Below are 13,053 nucleotides of genomic sequence, written 5' to 3' on the forward strand. Positions count from 1 at the left end.
ATAATAATAATAATAATAATAATAATGCTTTATTTATTCTGGCAGAGTTAAGGCCGTGAGGCCTTCTCTTTCACTCAACCAGAGCATGAAGGAAATACATGATAATATAGTGTTAATACAAAAGAAAGTTATAGAAACAAAAAAATATGGATAAGCCAGAAGATTTTCGAAATTAAATAACTTACTAAAACCAGATGACAAGTTAAATTACATGATTGCTTAATAAACTAGTTACAGCTGTGAATTATAATACAAGTACATATCCTGGGACACTGAACAACGTAAAATAAGATTATTATGGAAATGACATTTTGTGGAAGTAAATTTATGGGTGTACTTGATGCTGACATAACTGTTATCGATTGATTATCTCTGAGTATATTGATATTAGTGTTCCTCATTGTTTTGTGAAAACAATTGCTATTCGTCAGCGACAGGACGAAAATAACAATATCAATATAATTATATAGTTTGTTATAAAACAACCTCCTGAATTTACAGGTTCCCAAAAAAGGCAAGATAAACAAAAATGCAATAAAACAGGAGTAATAATTTAGGATTTAAATGTACATACAATAAATGTTGAAAAAAAAATATGAACTCAGAAATCAAAATAACATTTAAGTGTTACCTTTAAAAATTATTACATAAATGATTTTTAATATATGCAAGGACCCCATAATTACAAAGATAACGATGCTTTTAATTTTCTTAATGGTAGTCCGAGACTTTTCCAAATTTCCGAAAAATAGAGTAGTATAGTGGCGCTTGCTTCCATCATCATCCGAAAACCTGTATGTCGCTTAGCTTGTATTTGGCTTTGTAGTAATCCAACGTATCTCATAAATGCTCGTAAGTGCAGTTTTAGATAATTCTCATTAGTTGCTATTCAATAGATTCTTACACTTCATTGGTGAATGTGTACGTAACCGGAATATACTGTTTGATTCATTCTTAGCGTTCTGCGCAAGTGTAGATCATTCACTGCAAATCCAGTACAAGCTCATGCATTTTGTCAAGACACTCGCGATGTTTGGATCCTGTGTCTCAACTCTTATATTTAATTATTATCTTAGCGTGTGCTCGATTACACTAACCTCTAGTGCTTGAAAGTGGAACTAAACGCCGGCGCACAGAGAAACAAAACAGGAAAATTCTCTCAGTGTCCATTCTATATAATCCCTGTTCGCTGGGATAACTTTCGGCGCTGGACCCTAGACACAATTCACTGTTATTATAACCTTCATATCATTCAGACGCTAGATAAGCAAAGGAGTTGATAAAGCGTCGTAAAATAAACCAAATAAAAACATTAACATTAACATCATTTTGAGACTTGAAAGAAATAATTAAGAGGCTAATACAAAATTATTATGTATAAATTAAGTTTCCATCTTCATACTTGCGACTTAAAATCTCGCCACAAAACGCCCTTCAGCTGAGAATATCGTGATGTTTTAATTTATTGAGGTACCAACCAACTGAATTGTATATGGTTGAAAATGTAAAGCCTATGAGCAGATGGAACGAGATCATAAATATAAGTACGAAATTTATGCCTAGTAGTCTTAAAATTGTCTTTATTCTTGTGATAGCTTTTAATTGCAAGAGCACGTTGTACACCAGTCCACCTTTCCATAATGACTAAATGTCATAGTATTGGCAACAGAATATACTGTCCGCATAATTTTTTGCCTCTCAGTTATGCTGTGAGAGATATACGCTCCTTAAAGTCGCTCGTTCCTCTGCCGGAATCTGTTATTATCAGAATCATTACAAATCTATATTCTCGGAATGCCAGTCATCGTGAGGTAGCGTGGCCGAGCGGTCTAAGGCGCTGGTTTTAGGCACCAGTCCGAAAGGGCGTGGGTTCGAATCCCACCGCTGCCATATATTTTGTACGCTTATATTATTTTCCTGCTGTATTGTTTCATATAATTATTAGTTTTAATACTCGTCATTCCTAAACTCATTGAGACTTTCGTACTCTTTTACCCTGATATGGCGAGGTTTTTATATTGTACTGGACTTAACCGCTATACTTTTTCTTGTGAAATATATTATAAAGTTAATTTCAAAGTTAAGTTGTAATTTAAAATTGCCTAAAAATTTATTTTAGAAAAATTGAGACCATTTCAAGTTAAAAAAAAAAAACCTTTATATTCGTAAAGGAATGGAATTTGCTGATCATTGGAATTGTTTTCGTTTTCGTTACCTTTATGATAGGTTTGGTAATAAACACTCCAGTCGCAACTTAGCTTCTCACTTATTGAATTTTCTGTGCTGTTCATATTAAAAAAGATATCTTGGCGCAAGATTGCGTCCCGCCATTAAGAACGCAGTACAACTGCTGGTAATCAATAATTTGGGTTTTGTACTGTCCTATAGAAGAAAAAATAGGGGAGAGTTGGGTAGTATCGGACATCGGGTAATATCGGACAGTGCGTTTCTTTCATCTACCACCATATGGTAGTACCTGAATGACATGATTACATTTCTGTATGCGACATCACAGAAACGTAACCATGTCAATCAGGTACTATCATCGTGTGATAGATGAAAGAAACTCTATGTCCGATATTACCCGATGTCCGATACTACCCAACTCTCCCCTAACACTTATTGTATTCCTTAGATTTTACATCAGCATTCTAACTTCGAGATGTGGGATAAGTGAAAAACTATGTAGGCCTATATGTACAGGGTGGAAGGTAACCTTATACAATCCTTCTGGGATACGATGTCTCGAATTATGACAAAGAAGAAAGTCTAATAATATTTTATTCCCAGAAGGACGGTTTTCGAAAAAAAAAAATGGTCTTTTGTAACTTGAAATTATGATTACGTTTTTTATGAAACTGCTCAAAATTGGATTTTTATCTCATGTAGGATGATAGAGTAAGCTATGTATGGCCATGTTACAGTAGTATTTGTATGGAAAATAACACAGATTTCGAATAAATCGCGTTAATAGTTGTGTACACATTGCATAGGAACAGGGCTGTGACACGCTGGCAACACTGTTTCTTACGTACGCAAACCATGTGGCCGAGCTAGGTATACGGAGCGGACGATACGCTTATATTCACTTCGTCATTAGTTGCAGGCTACATGCAGCTCGAAGCAATTGAAACACAACGAGATGCCACAGTTTTGTAATCGTGAGTATTTGGACATGTTATTAATTTATGGCAAAACTGGTCACAATGCCGCTGCAGCTTCTCGCTTATGGGTATACCGTAACAGATACTGTAACTGGATCAGAAGTGTGAAAGTTGTAGACACGCAAATGGTGGACACTTTGAACAATAGGATATTTAAAAGACACTGTAGAGAATGGTGTACAAAATTTAACAGTGTACCTCACATTAATGAGTATCATTTTCATTTATTTTCAAAGTTGTTTATTTCTTCCAAACATTGTATTGTAATTGAGTCAGAGTGACATCAACAGTGTGATCCTCAATGTAAAATAATACTGTATTAAAGGATTAATTTTGTTTTAAGCATAATTTTTCATTCTACTGTATTATTGATGAAATTGCCTTAAAATGTAACAGAAACTACGTGTTTGTTCGTACTAAATTTAGTGCTGGAACGACAAAATAACGAATAACATAGTTCGATAACGATACAATAGATAACGAATAACACAGTTCATGTAATTAACATGTTACGATTACATAAATTTTGATTTGACTGCATTCCCAACAGATGTTTTTGTTTACAAAACGGTATGTGTACATCCTATCAAAACCACTGCCAAGTAGATGATTGAAGCGGCATTCAGTATGCTGGGATGCAATGATCTCGCAAAGTGAACACTGCTACTGTCTACAACGCCGCAACATTGCAACATTGGTTTTCTTGAAATATTACAAAAACTATTGGTCGAATGAAAAATATTATTTTACAAAACGTTCCCAAATGACATGATCTGTTATGAGTGTGAAGGATTGTAAAAGGTTACCTTTCACCCTGTATATGTATAATTATCGGCTCAAAGTAGGCAGATTGATTTAGTTTAGAAGCTTAAACACTTTATCAGTTGAGTATAAGGTGTAAATATGGAGAAATTTATTTAATTCAGTTTTCAAATAATCAGATGCCCGTTATAAATGAATAGTGAACTTTTTTTTGACAGCTGAAAGAGCTGAGGGTAAATTAGATGGAGATTTGTGTCTTGTATTACAATTGAGGCGCTGGATGCATTAACAGCTTAACTTTACTTAAGTTATTATTCCGGAAATGGCATTTTATAATCTTCCATGGCTTCTCTATCGACTGTAAAAGTTATATTTTATTTCGTTGATAGTGAATATCAGGGGGATTAATTATGTGAAGTGCTGTGCTAAATCAAAAGTTTCAAAATTCGCAATAGAAAAGTATGTTACACTCATGTTTTACACATCAGGGTCTTTACCAATATCATGTACTGACAATACCGTTTTCCAGTCATTCAGTTTTTCCGGACGTATTATACCACCAAAGGAAGAGCTTAATCTAGAAGCATCTAGTGAAGCTTACAGTGGACTTCTACAGAACCTACGTGAGAAGAAAAGGGACATACCACCGGAATTCTATGCAACCTGTGCGATGCAAGACAGAAGCTGGACTCAGACGAACTGCGAAATGCGACATGTGACTACAAGACTGGCAATCCATGGCTTCCACCACAAGCTGTGCTCCAATAAGACATTCCACGATCCGGATGATACGTGCATATGTGTTTTGTGTTCAGAAAAATGTGAAAAGTACCATATATTAAAGTGCAAGGAACGCTGCAGATCTATTGCTGCTTATAGCAAGGACAACTAAGATTATATTTACATATACTCTTTGCACAGTTTGTGCGCAGTTCTCGTTTATTATTAATCTAGACAATCCTTATCGTCCTGGCTTAAAATTATGAAAGAAAAACAAATTATTATTGCAATTCTTGAAACCAGAAAATGCATATTCTCTTCAAAATATTTTGGATTCTGAACCAGTGTTGGATGGAAATCATCCTTAAAGTGAAATCAATGAACATGAATAAGAATATTTGACACTATAATGCAGGATTTTTTATGTACCATAGTTTCAGAACTGATTTTTTTAATGCGTCTTGTGCTTTTCTTACTAGAAATTTAAAACAAATGTTATTTTGTTTCTGCAGTATGTTTTCATAAAAATGTAAGGACTTACCGACTAAAAATCTGATTTTGTATTATTTTGATAAGCCGAAGTTTTAATGTGCTATTATTTCTTATAATTAATTCAATTAAATTCGTGTTTGTTAGTGAAATAACAATTTTCTACAGGGTTTCATTCCTAACGACTTAAGTTTTCCATACTTTATTTACAAATATTTATAAATTAGTAATGTTTAAATTATAACTGATATTAGAGTTCAATAATTTTAACAGTCTAAAATATTACACAAAACAAATGATACGAATATTTATATTAATAAAATTTCTACATTGTTCTAAAACTTTGACATTGTTTTTCTCTATACTTAAGTTTTCAACTTAAGTTGTTATTGCACCAGCGCCTCAATTATTGATGTTTATATCTTGATATTCAGCATTAAACATTACCAAAAGAGACAATAACAATACATCAGTAGTGACCTCTTTTTAATAACAACTGAGACTAATAGAGGTAGATTGAAGAGAGATGATTTCTGCCTTGTATCAAAACTAAGAATGCTCCGATTACTGCTAAAATTATCTTGATTTTTTAACATAAAACGTCAAAACATTATGTTTAATAGAAATTAAAGTAGACCTATTGAAATGGAATGGAATGGCATTTAAGTGAGGCGGGCACGGATGGCCCAGCACTGCGACCTGTTGAGATCTGTTGCGCTAACCCTCGATATGGAATGAGTTGCGTGCCATAGATCCCCTACCTTATGACTCCCTAACAACCTGTCCCTACAGCCAACAGAAATCCATATATGCCTACCATTCCTGCTTCGTTAACTTCCTCCAAGGTCCCCCTGTCGGTCCGAGGCGAAACTCTGCCCCAGAGGGTGCTCGTTGCAGAAGCCATCCAACGTCGTTTAGGCTGGTATTCATAGTCGACACTTTCGATTAAAGTGTCCTTTGGAAGACGCAAAGTATCACTTTTCCGTTGCACAGTCGACACTTTGGTGCAAAGGATCACTTTGGATGAAAGTGTTCTTCCGACCACACTTTGAGCCGAAAGTGTCACTTTGTAGAAAAATGGCGGACGTCTTGGAAGTTGTCGAACTATTTATTAGAACATGCGGAAGAGGTGGCACAATTAGTGGACAATGTACGAAAGCGCTACATTAGGGATAGGCCTAAAGATAATCCCGTGGAATTTTATAATGATGTAGAATTAAAAAAAATGGTTCCGATTTGATAAAAAACTGTTATTGAGACTGCTCATCTTTTCGATGACTTGTTGACAAAAACGAATAATAGAGCAAATCAAGATTTCAGGTATAACTCCCTGTAAAGTTGATTTGAATAATTTCGAGGAAAAATTGTTCCGGAGCCGGGTATCGAACCCGGGGCCTCTGGTTTAACGTACCAACGCTCTACCACTGAGCTACTCGGGAACAATTTTTCCTCGAAATTATTCAAATCAACTTTACAGGGAGTTATACCTGAAATCTTGATTTGCATAATACACGTCACTGTTCGTTAACAGAAAACCACAATTTAAGTCACACGGAGTTAGTGTGCACTCGAAGTTGGTTGCTTGACGGTTGTCAGCCCACTTTGAGGTCTGTGGATATAGAGGGAAAAATTGGATCGGTGTCGGTTAGAGTTCCCGAGTAGCTCAGTGGTAGAGCGTTGGTACGAATAATAGAGGTTTGCCAGTGCCTCCAATAATACAATTATTGACTGCATTAAAATGCTATGCTATAGATATGTACCATACATTAATATCTATAATATTATAGTTCAAGTATTTCTGTAGTAACATCCGTATATTTATAACCTCAATTCGATGAAGTGATATGTAGGTAGATATTCCTATATAACCTATTATTTATTACTGAAACGAATTTTATTAACTTACATAATATTAAACTAACTTCAATCTAATGTAGGCGTAACTATCTTAAATTAGCACTGAGACACCTCACGTGCCTGCTTCTAAGCAGATTCCATAATTATTTTGGGTTTAAAACGATTTTGATTTTCGTTGACTACCTGTATTTTGAGATAAGATTTATCTTGATGTTCATATAATCATTATTTTGATAATATATATTTTCATGCCGGTAAGCAATACAGCTTTTGCTGGTGAGATACTGTCTCTAGTTCATGTGCAGACATAACCTCACCATGAAAAGAGATCTAATACTATTAGGCCTATTTTGTTTAGCATTGTAGAAAAATTTGGCATTAAATATTCCTGAAGAGCAGCCAATAATGGAAACGAGAGGGAGAGAGAGAAAATAATAATAATAATAATAATAATAATAATAATAATAATAATAATAATAATAATAATAATAATAATAATAATAATAATAATAGCAATAGGCCTAATGTGTTTATTTCATTCTTTTGACTTTTATTCACTATTCACGAAAAAGGCAAAAATGAAAATGAATGGAATAAAACGATATATCAATGAAGCAGGTACGTATAAAAACTAACCTAACGATATATATATATATATATATATATATATATATATATATATATATATATATATATACATATATACACGCAAAGCTTAACCTACTCAGTCCAACTTAACCTAACTACATAAACCAATAGAAGATATGTACAAAATCTAACCTAACTATATAAATCAGTGGAACTGATACATACAAAACCTAACAACGATGTAAATCGATGAAAAAGATATGTACAAAACCTAATCTAACTACATAAATCAATGAATCAGCTATGTACTGTACAAAACTAACCTAATTTCACCAGCAGTATCACTACCTATTTAATAAATATTATATATCTGAACTGACTGAAATAATCTAAACTATCGGCAGCGAAAACTAGAAACTGAAATAAAACAACTTTAAATATATATTTTCTTTTTCGTGCGATAAATTAGGCTCCCACCTCAAATCACAAGCATTATAATCTGTAGGTGACACATTAATTTGTTATTGTTTGTTCACTTGTTTTGAAAGGCATTGTGGGACTTCTATTACCAACCAAATTGTAACTCTACACTTTGCTGGCATAAAGTGACACTTTGTAAAGTGCACTTCTTCAATCGTCTATGAATACCACTAATATGAAAGAGCCACTTTCGTCAAAAGTGTCACTTTGCAAAGTGGTGATATGAAGTGTCGACTATGAATACCAGCCTTAGCTACATTCCATGGAGGCCGGTCGAGAGAGCCAGTAGTTCCAAGTAGACCTATTAGTTTGCATACATATTATTGTCAATATATAGTTACGGTCCTTAGAAACAATAAAGACATTCATAAACTTTTGGTCCTTAGTTAGCATGACTGAAATAGAGAATTTTCCAACTGTCTGAAAAAATTAGGAATGTTTCTCACAATTTTCTTCCGGATGCTATATAGAATCTACCGCCTCGTGTATTACCTCATTTTCTAAGGTGTTTTGTCTTGGATTAGAGGTATGGATTGAGCGCTGGTTAGAGTCCTCGTGTATTACCTCATTTTCTAAGGTGTCTTGTCTTGGATTAGAGGTATGGATTGAGCGCTGGTTCGAGTCCTCATGGGTAGAGACAGTAAACATTCTTGAATAAAAGGGATTATAATTCTTGGTTATAAAGGATAAAAATTCTTGAGTGAAAACAAAAATTTCTTGAGTAAACCTGAAATTTTTACCCTGTTTTATTAAATTTTTGTGTTGTGTAAGATAATTGACAAAGTTTTACGTTGACAACAATTCTAAGATAGGCCTACTTAACATTATTTAACATTCAAAGTTGTACGCAGGCAACAGTTCTAAGTTTGTCATTAAGATTTGTTTTTCTATTTGTTAGCACACACGAGAACTGTGAAAACAAAGTTCACAGTCAACATTAGAAATTGGAACCCTATAGCCTGGAGAGCTCCGTCACAAAATCACTGTGATATTCACGTAACGCCAGCAAACTTTCTCGCACTGAAAGTCCAGGACTATTTTTAACTATGTGCATTTTTCAAACAGAACTTCTAAAATTTCCAAATTTAGATAATGTGTTTAGTAATTGCTGAAAAATTGCGTCTTTTCGCGAATAACGACAGAAAATATGCTAAATTCCTGAATCATAGGATTTTTGCGATTTTTCGTGAATGTTTCGCGAGTTGAAACGTGTAATTATATGATATTTTATGTGTGAACCATGTTTTAAACTATGTTTATTTGGTTAGGTTAGGTTTTTCGCGATTTCGCGAGTCACGAATTTTGACTGTCTCTACGTCATGGCGAAGGAATCTCGACCAGTGTATGGGACCTGTGACCTTCCAGCGTCGCGTAGAATTAAGAATCTAGAGAAGTTCATACTAAGGCAGTGACCGGCAGTGCTCTGTGACGTCATCCCTTAGAGCATTCGTGCTATTCTTTAAGAACATCGGCATCCAGAGCTCTGAGTGGCGAAGAACAGCCGATAGGCTTCAACTGAACGCTGCAGTAACGTCCTATACATTTGATTTCGTGCATGTGATACGTATATACATTTCAGATAGTACTGATAGCATGGTAAATTAAGACACATAGTTTAATTCTTCAAAATTATTACATATTGAAAGTATAATTTCTATCGACACAAAATGGAATTACTGCAGCAACTGCAATGCAAAGAAACACTTAACAGCTTGTCTTTCAATTGTTGTATTACATCCGCCGATCATCTCGCTCATATTAATTGTCATATTCATTGGCATGACATTCTGAATAATGATGCTTAAATTTAACTTTTTTAAATGAGCCGTTCAGAGCAGAAGTGGTGTAAGTCAAAATTGGGTAATGAGGTTTAAAGTAAAACTTCTGTAAAATACAGCGCAAACTAGCAATTAATATGTTCTTGCTATCCACTGACTACTAATAGTTTAAATAAATTGAATATTAATAGCTACCTTGCGCAATTTTTTACAGAATGTTTACTTTAACTCTCATTACTTATTTTTGACTTACACCACTTCTGCTCTCAACGGCTCAAGTGTTGAAGTACCTTACAACAAATTAAACAATTTTTCATTACCCACATACTCCAAAAATATAAATAAATGTTCCCACATTATTAACAATGTTTATAAGTTAATGATCTTTCGCTAATACTTTCTACGTCAAATTGTTTACACTCACTTCAATATATAGACAAATTACCACATAGGCCTAATAACTTAAATAACATGAGAACTTCAACAATTCTCCGGAACTACCTATTATACAACTCTGCATACCGAACATAAAGGGCACTTTATCACAAACATTGAATTTTACAGGCGAGCTAAATGAAAGCGTTTTTTACCTCGATACCATATGGCACATATGGCTAAATCGCTTTTTATTACGCGTAGAAGTTAATGCTTTGCACTACTGAAAAGAGCGCAAAAAACGAAATAAAAGTATGCTAACACCTCAATTTCGTAAAAAAATTGACATTGTGCCCTTTACCTCCGGTGTATCGAACTGTACTAGCTTGCCGCTGCGCGATGCTATGCTCCTCTTCAGATGTTCATCTGGTTTGACCGTGCTCCAACGTCACAAATGCACAACCTGCCGACACTGTACTAAGGGATATACTACTGGAGCTAAATGACGGCTGTGAGCAGTATGAGATGAAGATAAATGCAAACAAGACGAAGACCATGGTTATCAGAAGAAAAATAAAGAAGATAAACGTGCGAATTCGAAATGAGACAGTCGAACATGTGGACAGCTTCAAATACTTGGGGTATACTATAAGCAGTAATATAAGCTGTTGCCAGGAAGTGAAAAGGAGGTCAGGAATGGTAAAGGAATCTTTTAATAGAAAAAGGAGCATCTTCTACCGACATCTGGAGAAAGAACTAAGGAAGAGACTGGTGAAGTGTTTTGTGTGGAGTGTGGCATTGTATGGGGCAGAAACATAGACATTACGACGAAGTGAAGAGAAACTTATAGAAGCATTTTAGATGTGGAGAAGAATGGAACGTGTGAGGTGGACAGACAGAATAAGAAATGAAGCTGTGCTATAAATAGTGATTGAGGAAAGAATGATGCTGAAACTGATCAGGAAGAGGAAAAGAAACTGGCTAAGAAGAAACTGACTACTAAGAATGCACTGGAAAGAATGAAAATTCGGGACAGAAAAAGATGTCAGATGATAGACAGTATTGAGATATATGAATTGTATGCGGCGACTAAGAGGAAGGCGGAAATGAGAGACGATTGGAGAATGCTGAGTTTGCAGTGAAAGACTATGAATGAAATGAATAAGAGGCGTAATTCGGTTTCGTACGTCAGTTATAACGACTGGGTGATCATCGTGCTCACTATACATAATCGTCGTACTGATTGGATGATATTTCAGCTCTGCTAATGCCAGCAATCAGCTGTTCGCCGTGACTTTCCATGGGTCTCTCGCCATTACTAAATAAATTCTAGAAGGTTTGCTAGTAATGATTAAAGAACATAAACGCGGTTACACTCAGTGCTTGTATTACCTTTCTAAATTCGATCTCCCGATTTCATCTATTGTAGGTTGGCAGGTCTGATGTTACATGCACTCTGGGATTTCAAGAATGACGTAAGGCGTTTAGTTCAGTATTTCGTCCGATATTGCTGAACACTTGGTCGCACAGTAAATAAATACCAGTCCTTCATGCGTTCAATTTCGTGGTCTATTTTTGTACAAGGCTTACTTTTAACGAAGTCTTAGTGAGTTAAAAAGAGTTCTGGCTTTCGAATACCCTATAGATCTACACAAATAAGACATCACTTCAAACGACGCCAAGGCTCAAATGAGTTCTGAGAACACGAAGGTGGCGAGTGGGTAATCTATTCGATAAGGTGGAATAAAATTGTAGAGCTTTGTGAAATGGAACTGGATAACAAGGGGCCCCATCCTGGGAGTCAGAAAACATGAAATACAACGCAATACGTTTCCCTGAATTGTCCAGATATTCAGAACTGCGTACGCTACAATAATTTATTTTCGAAAGAACAATTACCAGCCACTGTTTTAATGAACTGATACGCACGTCAATATATTGTTTATTAGTATGTTTGGACTTACAGACATTATTTGAGGGGTTCGGGAGTAAAACATGGTAAGTGACGTTTTAGTGTTTTGAATTTATTAGGTAGGTAAACATTTATACATACAACAGTCTGTACACTTACCATGAAATTAAAATCTGTATCCTACTGCCATCTGTTGAGATGTTGGAAAACTAATTACTGCATTAAACGCAGAATTTAAGATACATGTCTCATTTTTTACCAAAATGTTAGTTACCATGTTTTACGACCGAGCCCCTCATTTACTTTATAACATTGTGAACAATATAGACATGTATCCTCGGTGATGTAGTGCAGAGGTTCCGAGGAATTTCGAATAACGAAATACCTGACCGGACCGGAGTTGAACAATTTCCTCCTAAATATGTAGCCTATTCCCCCCCCCAAAAAAAAAAGGTACATGTCTGTCCTCTCCCATCTGAATTCAAAATCACGCAGTTCATGGGCGAGTTCCCTCCGGATTTAAATTGTAAACGCTCCTCTTTCATCCGTGGAATGGAAATACAACTTTCTGTTTCACTTAAAGACTGCGGTGCGACTAAAAATTATGTTTCTATTGCTTGTAAATTAGTATTAACTTGCATGGTACGAATCTTATATGTACTATAAATCCTACTTGACGGACGAGTTTACATGTTGGATTAAAGTACCTGACCTTCGAAATGGGATGTCTGTGCTACATGTCCCGAGATTATAAAGCTGCTTCTGGGGAAAATATGTGAATTCGAGTGTGAAGGTGTCGTCAGTGAACATGTAGCACAACATTTGTTCCAGCGTTTCAATAATGGAGAAGGAGACATAAAAATTTACAACGTCATGGAAAACCTATGATATGGAACATTGAGATTACACGCAGAGTTTTGGAAGGAAA

General features: G+C 35.1%; 1 non-coding gene across 1 annotated transcript; it reads left to right on the forward strand.

Annotated features, from left to right (window-relative positions):
* Positions 1-1,810: 1,810 nt before the first annotated feature.
* TRNAL-UAG (transfer RNA leucine (anticodon UAG)) lies at positions 1,811-1,890 on the forward strand. The gene has a single exon. It is a non-coding gene; the product is annotated as a tRNA-Leu (tRNA).
* Positions 1,891-13,053: the final 11,163 nt, after the last annotated feature.

The sequence above is a fragment of the Periplaneta americana genome, chromosome 4, assembly GCF_040183065.1.
Source record: "Periplaneta americana isolate PAMFEO1 chromosome 4, P.americana_PAMFEO1_priV1, whole genome shotgun sequence".
Lineage (NCBI taxonomy): Eukaryota > Metazoa > Arthropoda > Insecta > Blattodea > Blattidae > Periplaneta > Periplaneta americana.